Source organism: Delphinus delphis, chromosome 15, assembly GCF_949987515.2.
Source record: "Delphinus delphis chromosome 15, mDelDel1.2, whole genome shotgun sequence".
NCBI classification, from domain to species: domain Eukaryota; kingdom Metazoa; phylum Chordata; class Mammalia; order Artiodactyla; family Delphinidae; genus Delphinus; species Delphinus delphis.
This window is the reverse complement of record NC_082697.1, coordinates 70577818-70587761: the sequence shown is the minus strand read 5'-3', so window position 1 is coordinate 70587761 and position 9944 is coordinate 70577818.

The following is a 9944-nucleotide window of genomic DNA, read 5'->3' as shown; positions in this document are numbered from 1 at the left end:
GTTTCCCCACATTCACATGGGGAAAAGGTCAAACTCACAAAAGTATTTACCAAGAACCGTCAGACAATCAACAAGCATTTACTGACAGCAGCAGCTTGCAGGCTAGGCTGGGTGCAGCAGGGAAAGGGCAGGAGGAAGCAGCACAGGTCTTGTCCTTCAAAGGTCAGGGGCCACGAGGGAGCCGTGGTTAGCCGTGGGGGGAGGGGAGGAGGGGTCCAGGCAGAGGGAGCTGCACGCGCAAAATCTAGTTGTGGGAAAGCATGTCCCGGTGAGACTGAAACAAGCGTTCTGTGGTCCCCCCAAATGACAACGGGGGCTGTGCCGGTCAGCCATCAAAAAGCAAACAACAAAAACCTGGTGTGGGGCTTCCATGGTGGCACAGTGGTTGAGAGTCCGCCTGCCAATGCAGGGGACACGGGTTCGTGCCCCGGTCCGGGAGGATCCCACATGCCGCGAAGTGGCTGGGCCTGCAAGCCATGGCCGCTGGGCCTGCGCGTCTGGAGCCTGTGCTCCGCAATGGGAGAGGCCACAACAGTGAGAAGCCCACATACCGCAAAAAAAAAAAAAAAAAAAAAAAAAAAAAAACCTGGTGTGTGGTGTTTGCTGCTTTCCAGGTTGTAAATATTCCCACCCTGGCCACTTTCAAGCTACCAACCTGATGTCACAGAATGCAGGGCTGAGTAAAGATGACACAGCTGCTCTCTGGAGCTGGTGCAAACCAGCCTTAGGATGCCCACTGGTCCACAGCCTTCTCTTCCCAGGGACACATGGAGGATGCAACCAGGGCCTTGGTGCCCAGGGCAGGGCAAGAGTCTCAGTTAGAAGCGCTCAGGGATGAGAACAAAATCACTTGTTTATCCTTTGATGTATATTCTGATATGTCCTTTCATGAACTCAGCACCCGCCCCATGCAAGACAACGGGCACCCCAAGATGTCTCAGATCATCTGTGCTGATGGGGAAGCACAGGTGTAAGGAGCCTGGAGGAGAGGCACCTAACCAAAGTCTAGGGAGCCAGAGGACTTCCTGGAGGTGGGGGCATCTAAGCGGAAAGGTGACAGAGTAAGGCAGTGAGTAAGGGGTAGAAAAGAGTATTTCCAAGCAGAGGAAACAGCATGTGCAATGATTTAGTGATCTCATACACTTCTTGGTTAACCCAGAAAAAGTATCCTGTTTAATAGACTTCTTAAATGAGCCAGTGCTCATCTAAATGCTATGCAAATCTTCACTCATTTAATCCTCAGATGACCCTAGGACATACTTAGTATTTTTAGCCCCATTGTACAGATGGGACAACTGAGATGAGAGAAGTTCAGTCAACATGCCCGTGATGGCTGGTTTGCTCTGCCTCCCCACTCTACTGCCTCTAAGCATCTGAAGTGGGTGTGGCTTGGGGAAATTTTAGGGAGTACCCAGACATGGCAACCAACTGTAACTTTAGTTTGGGGTTTAATTAATTGTCAGAGTGTGGGAAATGATCAGTTCAGCTAAAGCATACCACCCCCACCTGCCCTTCACACACAAACAAGGTAAGAGTGTTATCCATTGTGGAACTGTTTACCAAGGATGTCCAGCAGTCAGTCAACAAACCTTTTCTGGCATCTTCACGTCTTGGCCCAGCCCAGGGCTGGGATGTTTGGACTGAGCCCTTGTTCACTTTTTGTTTTAATATTTTATTTATTTATTTATTTTCACTGAACACTTTGTCTGAACCCGGCCCTGGGCTGGGGGCTAGGAGACACAGAAGAAATATAGTTTCTGCCCTCAAGGCAGTCTAGTCAGAGAAACAGGAGTAGTAATTTTCTGTATGTTCAAAATAGTCCATTGTTAAAAACAAAAAATAAAACTGGCAATCATAAGTGATAATAAAGGGATGTATATAAAAGAGAGAACAATTCTGCCTTGTCTTTAGTGAAAGGTTCTGGGGAAATGCCCACTGTAACTGGGTCTTAAAAGATGACGTTTCATCAGTGGTATCAGGGGATGTGCGGAGGGAAAATTGGGAGTGACTGCTAATGACTTGGGGTATTTTTGCGAGGAGGGGTGTGGTGGGTGATGATGGGATTAGATAGCAGTGATGGATTCAACACTGTGAATATACTAAAACCCAGTAAATTGTATATTTTTAAGTAATTAAAATGGAGAATTTTATGCTATGTGAATTCTATCTAAACAAAACAAAACAAAACAAAACAAGAAAACGCTGTTTCAAGCAGGAGCCCTGTGGTTGCAAGTGACAGAACTAGCTTTTTAAAATGGGTTTACTGGCTCATAAAAAGATTTTTTTTGGTTCTGACAACCCCCTGGTCAGGTTTGATTAATTTGCTAGTGCAGCTCACATGGCTGAGAGAAACATTTTATTTACTAGTTTCTCATTTATTAGGAAAGGATTTAACTCAGGAACAGCCAGATGGAAGAGATGCATTAGGGCAAGGTATGGGGAAAGGGCACAGAGCTTCCAGGTCATCTCCAGAACTAGCCAATCTCCCAGCACCTCCAAATGTTCACCAAACCAGAAGCCCCCAAACCCTGTCCCTTTGAGTTTCTGTGGCAGCCTCATCATATAGGCTCGAATGATCATATCATTGGCTATTGGTGATTGAACGCAATCTCCAGCCCCTCTCCCTTCCCAGGAGGTTGAAGGGAGGGACTGTCAGTTCCCCTCTAATCACAAGGTTGGTTCCCCTGGCAACCAGCCTCCATCCTTAGGGGACCTAGGGGCTTCCCAAAGCTCACCTCATTAACATAACAAAAGACATTTAATGCTCTTGTCGCTTAGGAAATTCTGAGGGTTTTAGGAGCTCTGTGCCAGGAACAGGGACGAAGACCAAATATATATTTCTTATTATAAGTCGTTATATCACACAAGGTCATGTGTCTGGGGAGTAGTATGGGCTGAAGGAATGAGAAGGGAGGAGCCAGGAGCCAGGCTGCAAAGGGTTTGGGCTCTGGTCTGTAGACCCACATCTTCCAAACTTTTGTCCCTCATCCACACTGCCACAGTTTATTTCTTCCAGATGTACGTGTTTGTCCATCACTTTAAAAAAATTAATTAATTTATTTATTTTTGGCTGCGTTGGGTCTTGGTTGCTGCGTGCAGGCTTTCTCTAGTTGCGGCGAGTGGGGGTTACTCTTTGTTGCGGAGCACAGACTCTAGGCGCATGGGCTTCAGTAGTTTGTGGCACGTGGGCTCAGTAGTTGTGGCTCGCAGGCTCTAGAGCGCAGGCTCAGTAGTCGTGGCGCACGGGCTTATTTGCTCCGCGGCACGTGGGATCCTCCTGGACCAGGGCTCAAACCCATGTCCCCTGCATTGGCAGGAGGATTCTTAACCACTGTACTGCCAGGGAAGCCCTCCATCACTTTAAAACTTTTTCTTCATATTGACTTACTTGTTTTATTTAAAGAATTTTATTTTTAGAAGAAACATTGTCTTCATCACAAATGGAAAACCAGCCTTCCTTTTCATAAACAGAAATGAACTATAAAAACAAAAACAATGACACCAAAAATGAATTATGAAATTCTAGCTAGATACTGTAGCCTGTGGAAGGCTAGTCAGATGAAGAGAAAGAGAATTGAAAAAGGGATCACTTTCTCGATGTCCTTTTACCCCACACCCATGTTCCACTTCAAATCATCTTAGGGACCCCAGGGGTTTGTGTCCCCCACCTGGATTACCCCAGGGGTATGTGTGCCACACTTCTGGCTAATGCAAGCCAGGAGGTACCGTGAGCAGGAAAGAGAGATGGGGTGCTAGGAACAGGGTGCCAGCGCCCGAATCTCGGTAGAGAGGGAGGAGGGCGCTGCCTGCAGTAACGCTCACTCTTTCGATTTAGCAGTTGAGACCAGGACCCGGAAGGAGACAGTGTGCGGAGGATAATGAAGAACTTAGCTGAGGATACACTGAGTCTGAGATGTGGGCACATCCACGTGGAGATCCATTCATTTGTTCAGAGTATTTCTTGAGCACCTACTATGTACCACACTCTGTTCTAAAGCCCCAGGGTACAGCAGTAGACCAACCAACCCCAAATCTCTGTCTCCGTGAAGTCTACCTTCTAGTGGGAAAGGCATGGGAGACCTGATGAGAAATCAAGGACAATATTTCATACAATATATCATAACTGATGTCACACTAGATAGCGATGTTTACTACAGGGGACATATCTGGGTGGGAGATGTGGAAATTGAGATACACCCAAAGCATTTGGCTATATGGGTCTGGAGTTCAGGGGAGAGATCTGGGCTGGGGAGACATATTTAGAAGGCATCATTCATTCATTCATTCATGCACTGAACCAATGTCTCTTGAGCACACTCTGTGGGCCAGGCACTATGCTGGGTGCTGGACAATACAGTCCCTACCCCATGAAACTCTGGTCTAGATTTAGTAAAGGTTGTGGTTGGCTACGATCTGTATGGACACAGATAAGATTCCCCGTGGGGTGTGTGTGTGTGTGTGTGTGTGTGTGTGTGGCCCAGGACAGGACTTGAGGATTCCCAACATTTCAGGGAGGGCAGAGGAGGCCTGGGAAGGGAGCCTGTCCAGGAGCAAACAGCCTGCAGCAAGAAAACCAAGAAGGGCAGAGCCTCAAGAACAAGGGAGAGGCTGGTGCCAGGGGACGCTAGGGAGTGAAACAGGCCTGGACCTGGTAGCTGCTGTCCGTGGAAGCAGGCTCCAGGCAGAAGTGCTTCTGCGCAGAGACGGCTGAGGAGTGGGTGTGCTCTAAGGAAGCGGAGACAGAGAGAGGAGACTGCTTTCGAGAACTGTGTCTGGGGAGGGAAAGAGAGACAGAGACAGAGAGAGAGAGACAGAGACAGAGAGAGACAGAGAGACAGAGGCAGAGACAGATAGAGACAGAGACAGAGAGACAGAGAGAGGGCAAGTCGGAGGCTGGTGGAAGGAAGCTTTGGTTGTCTGCAGATGGAAGGGACCAGGACAGCTATACGTGGTGATGGGAAGAAGCCTGCACAGGGAAAAAGCTGAAAACACGGGAGTGATGGTGTTTGGAGGTGGAGGGCTCAATCTTGAAGAGAAAGAATGACTCCATGTCAGGAATGGCTACGGAATTTGAGGGGCTCAGGGCAAAATGAAAACTCAGGGCTTCTTCTTCAAAAAGTACTAAGAATTCAAGATGGTGACTCTTGGTACCTGGATGGGGGGCAGGCAAGAGGCTCGCTTCGGCTGAGTTGCAGCCTCTGGCCACCCGGCAGACACACCTGGGGTGGGAACGGTCACCGCCATACTCTTCACCAAGATCCCATGAAGTGAGCAACCGACCTCCACCCTCCCTTGTGCCTTCCTTGTGTCCAGCCCCCTCCAGTGGATACTGGATGCAGGGGGGAAGCGGGAGGCCAAGTAGTATCTAGAGGGCCAGGGGGTGCAGGAGCCGGTGGCTATGACCCTCTCCCAGGGGGGAGGGCAGATGGTTGGAGGTGGGAGTTTCGAGCAGAGACTCCAAGCCCTTGGCGCATGCCTTACTGTCCCATGGGGCTTCCCTTACAAAGCACAGATTCAGAAATAAAATTATTAAGAATTTCAGGAAAGGGACCTCACAGCATCAAATTCCAAGCACAGGGCCCTGCAGCACTAGTGCCCTGGTGGCCTGTCCATGAAGTTCAGCCCTGCCCCACGTTCACTTTAACAAGAAACGGTGGATGTGACGGAGGTACGGAGCAGGCAGAGATCTGACAGAACCCTCCGGAAGTGGAGATTGAGTGGCAAAAATGAGGGAGAGGATGGTGATGGGTGAAGGGCTTGAGGAAAAAGAAGGCTGGGATGTGTCCAGATGAATGAGGAGTATCTGTGGATTCGTTTCCTATTGCTGCTGTAATAAATGCTACAAATCCAGGGCTTGAAATACAAAAATGTATTATTACCTTATAGTTCTAGGGTCAGAGGTCTGAAACTGGTCTCACTGAGCTAAATATCAAGGTGTCAGCAGGGCTGCATTCCCTCTGGAGACGCGAAAGGAGAGTCTGTTCCTAGACTTTCCCAACTTCTAGTGGTTGCCTGCATTCCTTGGCACCTGGCTCCTTCTTCCATCTTCAAAGCCAGCAGCGGAGCATCTTCAATTCTCTCTCTGACTCTAACCCTCCTACATCCTTCTTTCACTTATAAAGACTCTTGTGATTATATCAGTCCATCCACGTAATCCAGGATAATCTCCCATCTCAAGGTCAGTTAATTAGCAATTGAGATTCCACCTGCAATCTTGATTCTCCCTTGCAGTGTAATATGTCCACAGTTTCCAGAGATTAGGACGTGAACGTCTTTAGGGGTCCATTATTCTACCAACTACAGTCTTTAAGGCTGCTTTATGACTTTAAAGCTGCTTTGTGGCTTTTCTTGTTTAAACCAAGAAAATCTACGTGGTTTAAACAAAAGCATGTTTATGGTTTATTTCAGAATCCAGAGGTCGATTTGATCACTTGATGATATAATCAAGGACCCAGGCCCTATTTTTACTCTCACTCTGCCCCACTCAGAGCACTATCTTTCTTCTCCTAGCTTGTCCCCTCATGATCACAAGATGGCTGCCAAACCACCAGACATCACATCCAAAGCAGAAGAGAAGGTGGCAAAGGGGACTTCCTTAACACTGCTCTCTTTGACTAGAAAGGAGAACTGCGAGCTTTCTCTGTGGTTCCATGGCAGAGAGGAAGGACAGACAGACCAGATATGTTGACCAACTCAAGCTGAATTTACCAGCTGGAAATCAGGAAATGCCATTTCCCAGATGGGGTGGTGTGTCAGTGTGTAAGAGTGAGGGGTCCAAGTGGCCAGAGTCAGAGATCAGTCTGTGGTTGGGGTCAAAGATTATTCTGTTGCCAGGGCTAGGGGTCAGCAGGTGGCTGGGGTCAGTGTGCAGCTAAGATCATGAATAGGTCCACAGCATGGGTCAGGAATCAGTCTACAGCTGGGTCAGAGGTCATTCTGTAGTTGGAGTCAAGTATCAAACTGGAGCTGGGATCAGAAGTTTGTTTAGTGTTTCTCTCTCTCTGCATCTTGGTCTCTCTTGTTTTGTTCTCCTTCTCTGGAAAGACCTGTCTTATATAATATATATGAATATATGATGAGAAATGCATGACAGAAACCTCTGCAAAGATACAAACACTGACTCTGCACATGGACCATGTCTAGAAGGGATGTGGACACATACACAGTTGGTGGGGTGACGCCATCGGGACCATTTCTGTGTCGGATTTCTATTGGTCCAGTCTGTCCTTTTCAAAATAAAGTGACATTAAATTTAGAATATTATTATCTCCTTTAATTATGTTTTATGACACCCACAGACCCATTCAGTATAATAACAATAATGCTAGGAAACGCTCGGACAGCACGACTATGTGCAGGCACCATTCTGAGTCTTATGCGTATTAACATATTTAATTCTGACAACAGCTCCGTGAAGTCAGTACTATTATTATTCCCATTTTACAGAAGAGGAAGGAAGCACCGAGGGGTTCCATGACTGGCCCTGAGCCACACAGCTGGTCCTCGGAGCACCCTGAGTTCTGAATGTATGTCAAGCCCTTTGCCAGGTGCTGGAGGGGATGGAGGAGAAAGACAGGGATGAAAGAGAGGAGAGGTCGGGAGGGTGGAGGTAGCCCAGGCCTAGTTTTCTGGGCTTTCTGGGCATGGTACCTCCATAGGCACAGAGGCAGGCGCTGGGCAAGAGTGAGCCACTAGGGGGCAGCAGGGACCAGTGAGCTGGTCTCCAGCCAGTCTGATCTCCACTGGCCAGGCGTCCTCAACTCGTTAATAAAGCTGGAAAAGGGTGGGATTTTGAGGAAGAACTGGCACTGTCCTGCTGCTGTCAGGAAGCTCAGGCCAGTTCGTCACAAGAGCAGCTGGGCATCGCCTGGCCTTCACCCATCAAGACATCTGCTCCTCACTCCACCACTGTGGGCTGCAGGGTACTTCTCTTATCCATCTTTGATGGGGAGGAAACTGAGACCCAGAGTGGTCAACACCTTGCCCACAGTCACACGGCTCCGAATTGGCACAGGCAGGTTCAAACCGAGGCAGGATGAGTGCAGAGCCTTGCTTCTCTGAGTCTCAGTGTTCTCACCTGTAAAAGCGGTATAAGAATCCAGGCAAACGGCAGACAAGAGTGGTAAGGAGTCAGGGTACGTCATGGAAAAGTCTCGCACAGAGGTCTCTGGCTGCTGTGAGGATCCGGTGAGGTCATGCCTCCCTTGCAGCGGGGGCTCAGAAACTTCTTGCTGTTTGTGCTGTTGTTTTTTTAATCAATAACTTTCGTGGGAAAATAATGTCAGGTTATTCAACAGGATGTTAACGGAGATACACCTTCAAAAACAAACATACACATTTTGGGACCGCCCACGAAATGCCAGGTGCTGGGGAGGGGGTCAGGATTTCCGGTGTTTTTCACTTTCCTATTTATTAACCTAAAACGTTTAGGTTTTCCCTGAATCGGAGAAGGCTGGCACGTGCCGATTTAGTAATCAGAAAAAATTGGTAAGTAGGGGTTTTGTTTTAAAAAAAAAAAAAAAAAACTAAAGCGGAAACGACCCCCCCATCCTGCCACCCCCACCTTCTGGAAAAATCTTTGTAAAACTGAGGCGGGGGGTGTGCGGGGCTAGGGCGGGGGGACCCCGAATTCAATGCCTCTGGAGGTCTCCTGGGTTCTTCTGAGACCTTCCAGTCTCCGGCCACGCCCAGCCCCCTTTGGTGCTGCTACCCTGGGGAACCCCTCCTGCTCTCCATACCTCTGGTGCAGACCGGCGAGGGGCGCTGGGAAACTCACGCGGCCAGCATCTCGCTCCGCCCACACCTGCCGCCTACTTCCTACTTGGTGGGGCGGTCCCCCGCTGGTCCCACCCGATCCATTAGACCCCGCCCCTCAGTAGCTCTGGGGCAAACGTTTGATGCAACCTGTCCCTCCTCTCTCCTTTCATCTCTTCGGACCCTATCCTCTCTCCTCCACGCTGAGGCAATTGCTAAAGTTGTACCTTGGACTGTAATGATCTAGCCCTGTCCTCCTGTCCAATACCAATAATGTAATCACTAGCCACTTGGGGCTATTTAAAATTTGGGGGGGGCTGTTTCAATTTAAATGTTAATTCAATAAAATTAAAAAATCAGTTCCTCCGTCACACTAACCATATTTCAAGTGTGTAATAGCCACACATGGCTAGTGCCACGGTATTGGACAACGTGAAAGCTCTCCATCACAGCAAAAATTCCTGTTGGATAGCGTTATTCCGGACACTCATTTGTCTTGCTATAAACCCCTTCCTAACGTAACAGAGCGGGACCTTCTGGGGCCTTCTGGGGACAGACCCCTCCCCCGTATCCTCTGCTGTAGCTCCTCTATGAGGTATTGATATCTAGATAATAGCATCTGATGCACATTTCCTCAGTTGTTTTTACAGATGCTAAAACCACCACTAAATGGAAGAAAGTTAACTGCTTGATACTGATGACCCCAGACCTACTGGCGCCTAACAATTGATACCTCACCATCAACCAATCAGAAAACCGTGCACGAGCTGATCACACACCCTGTGACGCCCCCGCCTCGCCCCCCCCCTCCCCCGCCCCCGACTCACCTGGCCTTTAAAAATGCTTTGCTGAAGCCCTTTGGGGAGTTCGGGGTTGAGTACAAGCCATCCACTCCCCTTGCACGGCCCTGCAATAAACCTTTCTCTGCTCCAAACTCCGACATTTTGGTTTGTTGGTCTCACTGTGTGTCCGGCACATGAACTTGCATTTGGTAACACTAAGATTGTTCCTTGAACCAATGTTCTCTCTCTCTTTTTCTGATTCCCTCCCTAAAAATCTAAAATAAAACTTTGATCCACTTTCATAATTTGAGAAATTTATTTTTGTTTTAACAATTGCTGTCAGGGAGTAATTATATTTGAATGAAGGAGTGACTTGCCAGGCTTAGTCTGGGGAAGCCCTGACCTTGA